At 60.4% G+C, this 15,104-nt stretch overlaps 1 protein-coding gene across 3 annotated transcripts in view; it reads right to left on the bottom strand.

Annotated features, from left to right (window-relative positions):
• Window positions 1-15,053, bottom strand: part of ARVCF (ARVCF delta catenin family member) — a 39,799-nt gene extending 24,746 nt beyond the window's left edge. The window contains exons 1-2 of one of the 3 annotated variants that reach the window (XM_051837298.3): window positions 14,831-14,948; window positions 10,475-10,527 (exon numbers count right to left, since the gene is read on the bottom strand). The gene's annotated coding sequence lies outside the window, so the exon portion shown is untranslated. Of the gene's footprint in view, window positions 1-10,474; window positions 10,528-14,830 lie in introns of all 3 variants that reach the window. The other 2 variants (XM_070066284.2, XM_051837297.3) reach the window with 2 other exon arrangements.
• Between the last annotated feature and the right edge of the window lie 51 nt (window positions 15,054-15,104).

Here is a 15,104-nt window from a genome sequence, read left to right as displayed (position 1 = left end):
CAGGAGACATTTAGGGAAGGTGAACCCAGCTCTGAGGCATCACAAGAAAGCAGCGTGGTGAGGTTTTGCAGCATCAGGCTGTGAACAGGACTCGCGTGGAGAACTCCTGGGATCCCAGGCCTGGGACATCGGGGCAGGGTTGCCATTGGAGGTGGCTGTCACCTCTGGCTGGTGAGAAGCCCTCAGCTTGGGTGTGAGGGCAAAGCCCCTGGAAGCAGGAGCAGCTGCCTCCAGGGGGACCCACGACCGTGAGCGAGTGTAGCAGGAACGCTTCCGTCACCTGCTCCCCGGGGAGCCCTCTGGGTGGCTCAGGAGTAGGCTGGATCTGTGGGCGATGCCTTCCGCGGGGTGGGCGGGAATTCAAGCGGCGTCCAAAAGGACGACCAGACCAGACCGAATATCAGCATGTTCCGGGGGCGCCCTTGCCAGTACTACCCCAGGAAGAAGGCAGTGACGGGATGTCACCAACAAAGCAGGCAGCCGGACGAAACGGGCCAACTGCATCAAGAAGAGACAGAAAAGTCGAATAGCAGGGCCTGGCACTGTGGTGTAGAGGCAAAGCTGTCACCTGCAGCTGTATCCCATATGGGCACTGGTTCAAGTCTCGGCTGCTCCACTTCTTCTTGTTCTTTTTTTTTTTTTTTTTTTTTTTTACAGATTTATTTATTTATTTGAAAAGCAAAGTTACAGAGAGGCAGAGGCAGAGAGAGAGAGAGAGAGAGAGAGAGAGGTCTTCCATTCGCTGGTTCACTCCCCAAATGGCTGCAACAGGTAGAGCTGTGCCAATCTGAAGCCAGGAGCCAGGAGCTTCCTCAGGGTCTCCCACGCGGGTGCAGGGGCCCAAGGACTTGGGCCATCTTCCACTGCTTTCCCAGGCCATAGCAGAGAGCTGGATCAGAAGTGGAGCAGCCAGGTCTTGAACTGGTGCCCATATGGGATGCCAGTGCTGCAGGCTATGGCTTTACCAGCTATGCCACAGTGCCTGCCCCTGCTCCACTTCTGATCCAGCTCCCTGCTAATGTGCCTGGGAAAGCAGTGGACACAATATCTCGTTGCACCTCACTCACCCTTCTTGCGCTAACATGAGATCCAATGATACAAGGCCTGTCTACAAGATGGGAGGAAGTGAAGGGGCGGGACATGTCCAGATGATGGGCAGCCCAAGGGCTGCTGGAGAGGATGATCTGAGCCGTTCGCTATCCTGTTGGCTTGGACTGGGAGTTGATGCGGGGGGCTGGGAAGAGGAGAGAGAAGCCAAGGGGGTGAGATCCAATGTTTTGGCCACTGCTGAAGACAGATGAGGCCGTGGAGGTTCGGAGGAGCTCTTCCTGCTGGCCCACGACAGGACTGGGGCTGGAGCGCCATGCTCTCGGCACCTGTGTAGGGCTCACCCTAGATCAGCTCGGACAAATGAGAACAGGCTCCCTTGCCTCTTGGCCAGAGGAAAAAAAAAAAAAAGCCAGGCGATTGAAAACTTCTGAATTATTTATTTCTGGAATTTGGATTTCTGGTACAAGAAATTCAGGGAACCATCTCATTTTCAATGGTATTTTTTAAAATAAAGATTTATTTATTTGAGAGGTAGAGTTATAGACAGAGAGAGAGAGAGAAGGAGAGAGAGAGATGGGTCTTCCATCTGCTGGTTCACTTCTCAGATGGCTGCAATGGCCAGAGCTAGGCTGATCCATAGTCAGGAGCCTGGGGCTTCTTCCTGATCTCCCATGGGGACACAAGGGCCCAAGGACTTGGGCCATCTTCTACTGCTTTTCCCAGGTGCATTAGCAGGGAGCTGTATCAGAAGTGGAGCAGCTCAGACTCAAACTGGTGCTCATATAGGTTGCCGGTGCTGCATATGGTGGCTTTGCCTGCTACACTGTGGCGCTGGGCCCTGTGAGGGCATTACAAAGAACCAGGGGCGTGCGTGGTGGCACAGTGGTTCTGCTGCTGCGTGGACCCCCGCATCACATGCGGCACTGCCCGGGTCTGAGTCCCAGCTCTGCTTCCTGTCCAGCTTCCTTTTATTTTTATTATTATTTTTTTTAAGATTTATTTTACTGGGCTTGCACTGTGGCTTAGTGGGTAAAGCCACTGCCTGCAGCACTGGCATCACATATGGGCACTGGTTTCTGTCCTGGCTACTCCACTTCCAATCCAGCTCCTGTGCTAATGCACCTGGGAAAGGAGTAGAGGATGGTCCCTGCCACCCACATGGGAGACCAGGACGAAGCTCCTGGCTCCAGCGTGGCCATTTGGGGGGGTGAACCAGCAGGTGGAAGATAACACCCTCCCTCCCTCCCTCCCTCCCTCCATCTCTCCCTCTCCCTCTCATCTCCATGTGGGGGAGGGGAGGCCGACTACAACATGGATGAGGCGGAGAGCGTGGCGCCAAGGGACAGAAGCCGGGCGCACAGGACAAGTATTCTGTGGTTCCGATCCCGCGAGGTGCCAAGGACAGACAGATGACGGACAGGCACAGAGGACTGATGGGTTGGGAGCTGTGTGCTGGGGGGTGCAGTCCCTGTTTGGGGGGGCAGGCTTTGAGTCTTGCAAGAAGAAAACGTTCTGGGATTGGTTCCCTCACAGGGTGAATGCGCTCAGTGCTACCACTTGGTATGCTTTGGAATGACGGGAAGAGGAGCAGGCACACGGCACAGCGGGAAAAACAGTGCTTGCGACACAGGCAATCCCACACCACGAGCGCCGGCTCAAGTCCTGCTGCTCTGTTTCCCGTCCAGCTCCCTGCTAATGTACCTGGGAAGACAGCAGAAGATGGCCCAAGTCCTTGGGCCCCTGCACCCATGTGGGAGACCTGGATGGAGCTCCTGGCTCCTGGCTTCAGCCTGGCCCAGCTCTGGCTGTTGTGACCATTTGGGGAAAAAAACCAGCAGATGGAACATGTGTCTCTCTGCCTCTTTGTAATTCTTTCAAATACATAAATAAGTCTTAAAAAAAAAAAAAACTAAGAAATACATAAATAAGTCTTAAAAAAAAACTAAGCCTAGATTTCAAATTATTTTAGACCATTATAAACTTGCATTTTAATTCCCTTTTCCATGAACTTTTTGAAACACCCTCTCATAAAAGTGCAAAAGTAGCCAAACTTGTACTTAGAGGTAAATGAATACCCTGAAATGCAGCCATCGTGACACAATAAAGAACAAACACAAACGAAGACAAACTTACAGCAAGGGAGCACACAGGCGTCTGGGTCCCCGAAGGCAGACGCTCACAGCAATGACCAAGAAAATACAGAAATTAAGGGGACAGGAGTTGCACCTGTCGCCAACCACCTTTCCTGTTCTAGAAACAGAAATTTCTAATAGATGACGGTGCAGAGCCCCCTGCTCTGCCTGCACCACCTCTCCCGATCAGAAAGATGTCCTGGAATCCGCCCCGTCTGGAACCGAAGGTCGGGCTTGGGAAGAGAGAGTGCACCTCGGCCAGGGCTGGGCAGCCTGGCGGGCAGCAGACGCTGGATCTGCTTCTGCCACAGCTGGAAGATGGTGCCGGACTCCGGGCTGGGCCCCCCTCAGGGGTCAGTTCAAGGCTGGATTTCACAGGAAACAGGAATAGTCTCTGAGGGCCGCCCGGAGTCTGTGCGAGGCTCAGGGGGTGCAGCCTTGGAGAGGGCACCCCTGCCTCCAGCATGCCAGGCACACTGAGGTGGGTGTGGGCACAGAGGAACAGGCAGCGTCTCAGGGACCCGCAGGAGGTCACAGTGGGAGGCTGGTGGAGGGATGGGGTGGGGGAGCTGGGCCAGGGCAGGAGCTTCCTCAGCCTGGGCCGCAGCTGCACAGGAGGGGACACGGGACACCCCGCCACCTCCACCCAGGCCCTGCGCCCTGCCCAAGCCTGCAGACTACGGTCAGCCCCAAGGTTCACCTCTGGGAGGTCGTCCCCATCAGCAGAGGAGGTGTAGGAGGCTCTGAGCAAACAGAGGAGATGGGTGGGCAGGGGTGGGCTGGGCAGGGCTGGGGACAAGTCACCAGGAGCAAGGACTGTGGCAGCCCGTGTGCTGGTCCCAGGGCCCCGGCTGCTGGCCTGGGTGGCAGTCAGAGATGCTTCCTCGCTGCACCACAGCCCACCCGTCACGTACTCCCACTCCCAGCAACACGAAAGTCCCTGAAACCCCAGCTCTGAACGACACGGTCTTAATTAACAATTAACTAATCAACCTTATTTACTTATTTGAGAAGCAGACACACAGCACACACTTCCACTCCCACCTGCTGGCTCACTTCCCCACAGGTTTCTGACAGCCAGGCTGAAGCTGGGAGCCGGGAATTCATCCCAGGTCCCCCTCATGGATGGCAGGGACCCAAATACTTGAGCCATCACCTGCTGCCTCCCAGGACGCTGGGGTCAGGAGCCAGAGCCAGGATTCAAACTCAGGCACTCTGGATGTCTTAACCACTGGGCAAGATGCCTGCCTTCCAAGGCTTAATTTAAAACCAAGTACGGGCCAGCGCTGTGGCGGAGCAGGTAAAGCTGCCGTCTGCAGTGCCGGCATCCCATATGGGCGGCGTTTAGAGTCTCGGCTGCTCCACTTCCAATCCAGCTCCCTGCTAATGTACCTGGGAAAGCAATGGACGATGTCCCAAGTGCTTGGGTCCCTGCACCCGCACGAGAGACCCGGATGAAGCTCCTGGCTCCTGGTTTTGGCTTGGCCCAGCTCCGGCTGTTGCGGCCATCTGGGGAGTGAAGCAGCAGATGGGAGATTTCTCTTTCTCCATTTCAAATAAATAAATCTTGAAAAAATTAACCAGTAAGGGGCAGGCAGCAGTTCAGACACCTCTTGGGCTACCTGCATGCTGTATCGGAGCATCTGGTTCGAATCCTGGCACCTCTGTTTCTAACTCAGCTTCCTGCTAATGCACACTATGGGGCCGGGGAGGGAGGGAGAGCAACAGCTGATGGCTCAAGCACTCAGGCCCCTGCCAGCCACGTGGGAGACCGGATTGAGTTCTGAACTCCAGCCTGGCCCAGCCCCATCCATTTGGGCCATTTGGGGAGTGAATCAGTGGATGGAAGAGCTCTTTCAAATAAATGTTTTAAAATATTTATTTTTATTTATTTGAAAGAGAGAAGGGAGAGAGAGATCTTCCATCTGCTGGTTCACTCCCCAACTGGCTACAACTGCTGGAGCTGTGCTGATCCAAAGCCAGGAGCCAGGAGCTTCTTCCGGGTCTCCCACGTGGGTGCAGGGTCCCAAGGACTTGGGCCACCTTGTACTGCTTTCCCAGGCCACAGCAGGGAGCTGGATTGGAAGTGGAGCTGCCGGGACTCGAGCCTGCATTCGTACGGGATGCCGGCGTCACAGGTGGCAGCTTCACCCGCTGTGTTTTTAAAGATTTGGAAAAACGAAAATGAGCCAATGCCCTTGGTTCACAAGTCTGGTGGATAAACATCTAAAAGTACTTCTTCATGCACAAACGCTCCCTGAGTCAGCTCAGACAAACAACAGCTCCCTGCAGACGGGCAAATGCCAGGCAAACAGCGCGGGGAGGGGCGATGGGCCCGCCCGGGAGCAAGCCTACGCTGCCTGCGCGGCCTCAGTTCCCCCAAGGCAACATGCTGCAAGGGTCACGCCCAAGTCCTCGATGCCGGCTGGGGCTGGGGTGGACACGGGGGCAGGGGCAGGGGCAAGCCCCGTGGGACAGAGCTAGGGCCAGGCTAAGCAGGCTCGGTGGGGACCAGTCCCACCATGGCCTGGGTTCCTGATGATCTGAGTTCCCAAAGACACCAAGAAGCCCCACCTTCACCAGGCAGGAGGGACAAGTCAGGCTTCTCATGGTCTGCACCTGCTGGGGGGGGGGGGCAGGAATCCCAGAGCCAGGACAGCCCGCCCTCAGAAGGCACGGTGTGCAGCCAGGGTGCTTGAAACACACAGGCCCTTCAGCCTTGGCCTGCTCGCTCCTGCTGGAGCTCCCGGGGGCCTGCAGCCACCTGCTCACTTCGCTTCCTGCAACCCAGCCCCCGTGCCAGGTGCCACGCCTCCTGGGTCCACGCCCTGCCCCCCCACGCCTCCAGCACCCCCCAGTCTTGTATGCCTCTCTCTCGTCAGGCCTCTGCAAAGGATCCCCAGGGCCTCACCTTCACTCATGGCATGCACGTGGGGTGGGCGTGGGGTCTACAATCTGCCCCACAGGGCACGGCTGACTCGCTGGGCAGCACCCTGGAGCCTCTACCCCATCAGGGGCCTCACGGGCAGTGGGGGCCTCTAGCTGTGTGCACAGGAGGCTCAGCCCTGAGGTGACAGGTCCTGGCGGCTCGCCTGGGGGTGAGCACCTGCAGGAGCGCCTGGCACTGCCAGAACTCCCAACCCTCAGGGACCAGGCGCCCTGGCCCCCAGCAGCAGGCTGAGTGGGGGCCACTGCCCAGTTGGCCTGACAGCACACAATGCCCATGGCACGGAAAGGACCCCAAGTGACATGACCCCGCCCACACGAGGCTTCCACGATGCACCAGGAGGAGCCTGGGCAGGGGGACAGTTGAGGGGTGTGGGGGAAACCTGGGTAGCTGACAGGCAAGGTTCTTCCTCCTCCTTCCTGTCTGCATCTTCTATGCTTTTTACCCACAAACACACATTGCTTTATCACTAACAAAGGCAGGGGCCAGCACTGTGGCGCAGTGGGTTAGGCCTCTGAGGTGTCAGCATCGCATATGGGCGCCAGTTCGAGTCCTGGCTGTGTCACTTCTGATCCAGCTCCCTGCTAATGCACCTGGGAAAGCAGCAGAAGATGGCCCAAGCCCTTGGGCCCCTGCACCCACATAGGAGGCCCAGAGGAAGCTCCTGGCTCCTGGCTTCGGATCGGCACAGCTCTTTTGGCTCTGTGGCCATTTGGGGAGTGAACTAGTGGATAGAAGACCCCTCTTCTCTGTGTCTCCCTCTCTCTGTAATTCTGCCTCTCAAATACCTAAATAAATCTTAAAAATAAATAATAAATAGATAATTGCAAAACGGGGAGCCTGGCCCAGGCATGTCCTTGTGGCACCTGGGGTACCCAGAGGCCGGGGTGATCCTAGCCTGGGTGGCTCCTCTCCGTAAGGGAGTCACTGCCCTGAGAAGTGTGAGCCTTGTCCTGGGCAGGGGGCTCCCCCCTCCCCCAGCCCGGACCTCAGTGCCCCGGCCTCAGCTTGCCCACACGCACACTCGGTGCCCGTGTCGGACATGGGACCTCGCACCTGGCAAGCCGGGCACCTTCCTGCTGGAGGGCGCAAAGCCAGGGGCCCCCTCGGGGCGGGGAGTGGGGAGGACAGGGCTGGGCGGTGTCTCTGCAGCCTCATTAGGGTGGAAAGATGCCAAGAGCAGAAGTGTGTCCAAACGTCTGCCTGAGTGGCCTGATTAGACCGCTGGGCAGAGGGGAAGAGAGAAAAAAAAAAAAAAAACTTAACTAAAAGCCCGAGCAAGGGATAGCACGGGACAGCATGTGAAGGCAGCAGATGATGAAGACGGGTCTGCTGATCACAGCAGCCTTTGAGGCCGGGACACAGACGGGACACGTATGAGCCCCTGGAGGGTGGGACCTTGGGTGACAAGCAGGCCAGAGCCTTTGACGTTTGAGAACGAGGCCAGTTCACCTCCCACCCCAGCCCCCCACCACACACCCTCACACACTACATGACAAAGCCGCGTGGCCCTCCCGGATAAGACATCAAGAAACCCAAGCCTCTCACCATAGGGTGGCTCAGGGGCTGGGGTCCCCAAGACCTTAGCAACGTTCCCGGCTGGCGAGAGAGCTATGGTGACAACAGTTAACTGCACACTTCGATAAAGAGGACTCTGAGTGTGCCCAGCCCAGAGACATGGCATCTGAGGCGACGCACACGCCAGTTACAGCAATGGGACGGGTACGTGCAGCATATGTGCCACACCAGAGTGGGATTTTAGCCTAACAGGGGCCAGCGCTGTGGTGTAACAGGTTAAGCCTCTGCCTGCAGCGCTAGCATCCTATATGGGTGCCAATTCGAGTCCTGGCTGCTCTACTTCCAAGCCCGCTTCCTGCTCCTGAGAAAGTAGCTAAATCAATCACGGCCCAAGTGCTTGGGTCTCTGCCACCCAAGTGGGAGACCCGGATGGAGTTTCCGGCTCCTGAATTTAGTCTGGCCCAGATCTAGCTGTTGTGGCCATTCAGGGAGTGAACCAGCAAATAGAAAAATCTCTTTCTCTTTCTGTCTCTCTTTCAAATAAAGAAATCTGTAAAAAATATTTTTTTAAATGTAACTGGATTCTACCCATTCTCACATGGGTTCCTGTGCTGACTTCAGGCTCCTGACTCCGGCCATGGCCCCGTACCTGGCCACCACTGCAGGCGTCCGGACAGTCAACAGGCAGATGGGAGTTCTCTCTCATTCCTTCATTCTCTGTCTCCTAAACAAAATGCTTTTTTAAAAACACTTATTCATTTGAAAGGCAGTTAGAGAGAGAGAGAGGTCTTCCATCCGCTGGTTCGCTCCCCAATTGGCTGTAATGGCTGGAGTTGTGCCGATCCGAAGCCAGGAGCCAGGTGCTTCCTCCAGGTCTCCCATGGTGGGTGCAGGGGCCCAAGCACTTGGGCCATCCTCCACTGCCTTTGCAGGTGCATCAGCAGGGAGTTGGATCTGAAGTGGAGCAGCCAGGACTCGAACCGGCACCCACGTGGGATGCTGGCATTGCAGGTGGAGGCTTTACCCTGTGTGCCACAGTGCCAGCCCCCACCTTGTCTTTCCTACGAGGACAGAGGGCACTGGCGAGGGACCGAGTGCCCATGATGGGTGACAACCAACTCGAGGATGTGTTGCAAGGTTTCCAGCTTCCAGTGTCGGAAGAAGCTGGTGGAGAAAGGCTGCAGTCTCCACTGTGAACACTTTTTAGTTCTCGTCGTGTGTGTGTCAGAATAAACTCCCAGCAGAGTCAACATTGGGAGTAAAAGCAGAGGGCACAAGTACCTCCTGGAGGGAAAAAAAGTGCGAGGCAGGTCTGGTTGGCAATGATGACGAGCTAGGAGCGCCCACAACACACACGGAGTGGCGAGAGGAGGGAGAGGGAAAGGTCAGCATCTTGGGGCCGCGTTGTGGTGCGGTGGGTCAGGCCAGCACCTGAAACTTAGCCCCGGGGCCTCCCCCACCTCCCTTCCAGTTGTGGGCCGAGCAGGGAGACACAAGCCACGGTTCAGGTTCTGTTTCCCAGTCTTCTACAGTGGGGCTGGGCCCAGGGCAGGGATGGCACCAATGTCACCACCCACCTTTCTGCTGTCCAGGGCAGACAGGAACAATCAACCCCAATGGCAGACATAAATAATCAATCACCACACTCCAGATGGACAAGGATTAGGGAAAGGCAGAGAGAAAGATGGGGTGAGAACAGGTACAGGAGGCAAGGAGGAAGAGACACGGCATAGGAGCAAGTTAACAGTAGGGAAGAGACATGGTGCGGGAGCAGCTGGGCAGCCTCAGACCTGCCTGGCCATAGCTCTCCTGCACTCCCTGACAGATCTGGTGTCCTTGAGGTGTGGTAGCCTATGAGGGGCTAGAGGGTGGGGCCGGCCCCTCCTGCCACCCTTGTCCCCAGATGCCAAGTCACTACATCCAGAGACCTGGACGCACTGGCCCAACGCATCCTCTGCAGCCTGACCCTCTTCATCCCCACCCAGATGACCCCATGGCCCGAGGGCAGACATGGGTCCTTCCCATGCAGTGGCACACGGGAGGGGTCAGGCCACCCCAGCCTGCCCCTCTGTCCTACAGTCACCTCCTGCCGCCCGTCCAGGGCACTCAGACACCTGGGGCCACCACCTTCCCTGCCCAGCCCCACCCAACCCCAGCACAGCACTGCTGGGCCAGGCACCCACGCTGGCCACTGTCACTGAAAACCCACAGGGCTGGGGCTGGCTGAGCCTCCCAGAGAGACAGGGTGGGGGATGGGCAGATGGCCAGCCCCCACCCCCCACAAAGGGGGGCAAGATGGAGGGAGAGTGATGGGGGCGTGGCTTTGAGAAGTCTGATAGGCCGGGGTGCCAGCACAGTGTCCTCCACCTCTTGGGGGTCCGCCCATCCCACCCCACTTCCCAGGCACTGGGCCTCGGCACTGCCATACCTGGCTGCCATAATTCACGGACGGTACCCCAGGGGTGCAGAGAAGCCTGCACAACTGAAACACCTTCCATCACCGTCTCTGGCGCCTGGCCCCAAGGCCCATCTCCCAGCCCCTTGGCCGGTGCCCACAGTCTCCCTGAGCCGAGGGCCAGGGCCAGGCAGGCTATGCCGACACCAGACACTGCCGTGGCTGGCATCCAAGCCGAGGTGGATGGAAACCAGCCCCAGCTAATGTCTTCATCTGCGCGCGCGCGCGTGCACACAAACACACACACACCCTGGCAGCCTGCTGGGCTGACCCCCGCACGGCTCATCCCTCAACCAGGGGCTGCTGCTCAGGGATGCAAGGAAGGGTGGCGGGAGGCCACCTGCTGACCGCACCCTCGCCCAGGCCACTCACCTGTGTCTACAGGAGATCCAGAGTGCCAGCGCCCATCCTGCCAGCTCTGGCTCCTGTGGGGAAACCACAGGGCCTTGGGGGAGGCCACCCGGGCAGGCTGGCCCAGACCGTCCCAGGCTCACACCCACAGGAGCCCCCCCCCCCCCCAGGGACTGCACGCTGCGGAGGAGGAAGGCTCCTTGGGAGCGCTAAGGCTGCTGACTTGGAAGCGCGACTGCTTGGAGCCGTGGACTGGTGGTGACGTTCTCTCCCCCCTTCCAGAAGGCTGGCCACGTGACAGGGAGGACGCCCACGCCTGGGGGTAGCCTGGCCCCGGCCCCTGAGCCCTGGAACCCATCTGTGTCCTGGGCGACTGGCTGTCCAAGATCCCAAGTGCTCTCAGGGAGGGACCCTGGGGGCGCCCAGGGCCGTCTGGCCGGCAGGTGACATCCTGGAGCTACGGCCAGGTGGGACCTGGGACCTGGGACCGACCACGCCTGTGTTTCACAGGGCGGCAGCCATGCCATGGACAAGAGGGAAGCTGTCTCTGGGCGGACGCCCTGGGGCAGGGGGCGGGGGGTGGGGGTGGCGGTCGGACACATTTCCTCTCTCGTTATACTTGAGCCTGGGGATGCTGCCAGAGCTTTCGTGTCATAAAAATGAAAACCAGGACGGCAGAGACAGGCGGGCAGCGGATGGGCCTTGGAAGGGTGTTGGGGGAGGGGACAGGACAACAGGTGCCTTCTCCCCTGGGCGCTATGTTTTCCAGATTGTTCCAAGCTGCTGCTCAACCTTCCTGTGGGGTCTGTCTGGGAGCCCCAAGGGTGGGTCTCTGCCTTGGGCTGGGGTTTCAAGTAGGGGGCGGGGGACTGGCCAGATACCCGCAGCTGGGTGGTCAGGAGGCTGAGGCCAGAGGTGGGTGCCTGGGAGGGGCAGGCGTGGCCGCGGGTCCAAGGTCTGAGGCGCAGGACCTGACATTTCTGGGACAGCTCTGCTTCCAGCTCCAGTGTTCACGGGGATCCCGGCCCGCAGAGAACCACGTGACTCTGCTATCAGCCCTGATAACCAGCGGCCTCCTCCCTGAGGCTTGAGGCCCACCTGGGAGCCGTCATCATCTCGCTCACTTCCACCAGGTGCCCGGGGTCGGCCCAACACCCCACGCTACGGATAGGGAGACCGGGGTCCTGGCCGGGCAGTGGCTGGGGCAGGGTCTGTCTGATCTTAGGTCTTGTCCGCAGGATCCCCCACAGTGAGGAGTCACCCCACCCCCCGCCGGAGCTGGGGATGGCCTCATGGGGATCCCCCAGGGAGTGACGGCCGCAGAGGGTACAGAAGGCACTGTGGTGGTGGCAACAGAGCTGAGGGTCTGTGCTGAGGTCACCTTGTTGCCATGGCATCCTGCAGGGATGGATGGGCTGACCAGAGCAGCTGTGGCCAGCTGGGAGTCTTGAAGGGGTGGACAGATATGAAGGCGGAATGAGCAATGGGGCTCTTGAGGAAGTGGGGGGTACTACTCCTCTTAGGGATGCCCCTGGGGCTGGATCACAGGCCCCAGGGTCACCCACCCTGCTCTATATCCCTCATAGTGTTCCATCCCCCCAAAAGCCATGGTGTTTCCCTAAACTGTCCATACACACCCCAGGCCTTGGGAAGGCCTGCGGCTCTGACACAGTGTGGGTGGCCTAAGCAGAGGGCCAAAGGGGTCTCAGGTTGAGGCACAAGGCTGGCCCAGGCCACACCGGCAGGCTGTGTGGCTGCAGGAGGTGGCTCCCACGGTACCAGCTGGACCCAGAGGAGGACCCGGCTGCAGGCTAGGCAGGCAGTCTGGGGCCATGGCGGGCAGTGAGGAGGCTGGGTGAGGGCCAGGCTGGCCGGCGAGCTCACTCTGCATTCACAGCCAGGTGGCCTCCAAAGACCACTGCCCTCCATGAACCTGCCTGGTGCCCCGCAGAAGAGAGAGGAGACAGAAGGCACGCGGTTGTGGGCGCCCCCTAGTGGCAGCCCACGCAGCCGTGTCGGGCTGTCTGAGTGCCCGGTTGAGAGCCTGCCTGCTTCCACTGTGGACACTGCGGCACAGCCCTGGTCCAAACCCCTGGGAGATGGCAGGGCAGAGCCTGGGGAAGCCAGGGGGGTCACCTGGGGCACACACCCAAAGGAGGCCTCGCTTGCAGGGTCCCCATGCTCCCCACCTGGCCCTTGGGCCTCTCGGGCTGAAGCAAGGATACGAGGGGCACGTTGGGGACACCAGCGGACATTGCCCTGGGGGTCCTTGCTTCTGTATGGCTCCACACCATTCCCAGGCAGCAGAGCTGCAGGAGGAAGACTCCCAGCCTGCAGAGGGGGGCTGGGTGGAGCCGCCCTGGAAGCCCTATGGTGGTCACACTTGCATGCCCTGCTGTTCTGCCAGAGGCCGTGGCCGGCAGGGGGGAGGGGAAGGGCCAGTGCCTGGTGGGGTGGGGGTGAGGTGGGTGGGAGCAGCACAGACCCCCTGCTCTGGGCATGGCACATCTTCCAGACATGACAAAGGCAGGGACAAGTGGATCGCCAATGGGGAAAGCCCACGAGGGGATCCCTGACCCTGGGACACCCTTCATTCCTGACCCCCGTACCCAAGCTCTGCCAGACCAGACAGAGCATGAGCAGATGGGAAGGGGCTGGTGGGCAGGCCCTGGCGTACTTGGTATCCTGGGTACCCACTGGCTCCTGTGGGAAGGAGGGGATTTCCCCCTCTCCTGCCCCCCCAGGCCTGTCTGTCAGGATGAAGGGGGTACACAGTGAACCCACCCTTTATCCTTGTGCAGCACCAACAGGCACAGCCCTGAGGCCCCGCCCCCTTGGAGCCTCAAGGATGGGGAGGGGCGGGGAAGACGGAAAGGTGGGAGTCAAGAGGCCCAGGTGGGAGTCAAGAGGCCCAGGTAGGGCGGGCAGATGGCACTGTTCCAACTTAGCAGGACTGAGGGCCTGGGTCTGCCCGAGCCTGTGTCTGTTAAGACCTGTCCACAGAGCTGTCCACAAGGCTGTCCCCAAGAAGGGCTGGAGGCGGGGCCGGCTTGGCTGTGCCGATATCCTCCTGGCCAGGCTGGGACTGAAGACTCTCCCAGGTTCCACTGCTGTGTCCCGCCCTGGGGTGTGTGTGTCGGGGGGAGGGAACCCATCTGGGGGTGGGATCAGGGGGTAGCCAGGAGCAGGCCCCAAGCATGCAGATGTGGCAAGGATATTGGAAGGGTCCACACCATCCCAGGTCCACCACTCCTACACACTGTGGCTCGACCCTGGCCTCAGCCACCTGCCCGGGAACTGAGTGGCACAGGCCCGGCATGCTGGGCAAAGGGAGCTCTGTCGCCTGTGTCCAGCCCCACTGCAGGCCCAAAGACGGCCAGTGCAGGAAGCACCTGCTGAGGACGGGCCAGCCCTCCAGCCACAGCCTGGGCTGTGCACAGGCCCAGCCAGGTGTTCAGAGGGGGAACGCTCATCCCCCAACCCTACCCGGGGGGGGGGGGTGCTTATAATTCCTGAGCCGGCAGGCACCTTGTGTGGTGAAAAGGGTGACACGGAGGCAGGTTTTTCTTCGCTTTCCTCATGTCTAATTACTCCCCGGAGAGAGAAAGGGAGTGGATTCCCGAAGCTGGGTTTTCAAGTTCCACCCCTTCCACGTAGAAGCCGTGCAATGCCGTTCAGTACCCAGTATCTCACGGATTGCAAACGAAAACGGGACAGCTGCCTGTGCCTGCACACCCAGGCCGAGTGCCATCCGGAGCCAGCGGATGCGCCCTCTGCACCTGCCGGGGTCCGACCGAGGGGGCGCAGGGCTCCCGTGGGGAAGGGGGACCCAGGCCGGGCCCCCGCCCCCGCCCCGAAGCGGGGATTCCCTCGGCTCGGCCGCGCCCCTACGCATCCCCGAAGCGCGCCGCCCCAGGAAAGTTCCCCGGCCTCGCCGCCCCTCAGGCGATCGCAAAGTTTGCGTGGCCGCCCAGCCCCGGCTGCTGCACGCCAGCCGTCGCTCGGGGCGGACCGCGGCTGCGGGGCCGGCTGGTGCACGGTGCGGGGGGCGCCCCGGCTCGGTCGGGCAGGGCCCCCGAGGCCGCGTACAAAGGGGAGCCGCCCCCGCCGGCCAGAAGGGGGGCTTGGGCGCTGCGGAGGCCTTGGCGAAGCGCGGGTGGGCCCAAGCGGGGCTCAGACCCCCGGCTCCGAGCCTTACTGGGACCCCCCGACTCCCGAACCAGGACCCTGCGGCCATCCCTGTCCTGGATCACGGCCCAGACCTGCGACCCCGCCCCCCCAGCCTCCATCCCAATCCCGGTCCCGACGCCGGGCTTCGACCCCCAGGCGCTTCCCCTCCGCAGCCGGCCCGGACCCCGCCCCCCTGCCCCAGCTTACCTGGAACGCAGCGCGAGCGGCTCCGCAACGCGGCCCCCGCCCCCAGGCGGGCGTCCTAGGTTCCCTCGGCGCGCGGGGATCCGGTGTCCCCAAGACGCAGCGCGAGTCGCCGCCCACGGGGCCACAACTTGAGCCGGGGCGGGGGCGGCCCCCCCCCTGCGTGGCCCGGTGTGCCGCCCGCCGGCCGGCCCTCCCCACCCTCGGCGCGGCCCGTGCGCAAAGCGGGCCTGGCCGGCGCCGCGGACCTCGGCCCGCCCCCGTCAGATCTCGAATT

This window comes from Oryctolagus cuniculus, chromosome 21 (assembly GCF_051225735.1).
Source record: "Oryctolagus cuniculus isolate XC-2025 breed Fujian yellow rabbit chromosome 21, ASM5122573v1, whole genome shotgun sequence".
Lineage (NCBI taxonomy): Eukaryota > Metazoa > Chordata > Mammalia > Lagomorpha > Leporidae > Oryctolagus > Oryctolagus cuniculus.
Note: the sequence above shows the minus strand (reverse complement) of the source record. Positions and strands in the feature narration are given on the sequence as shown.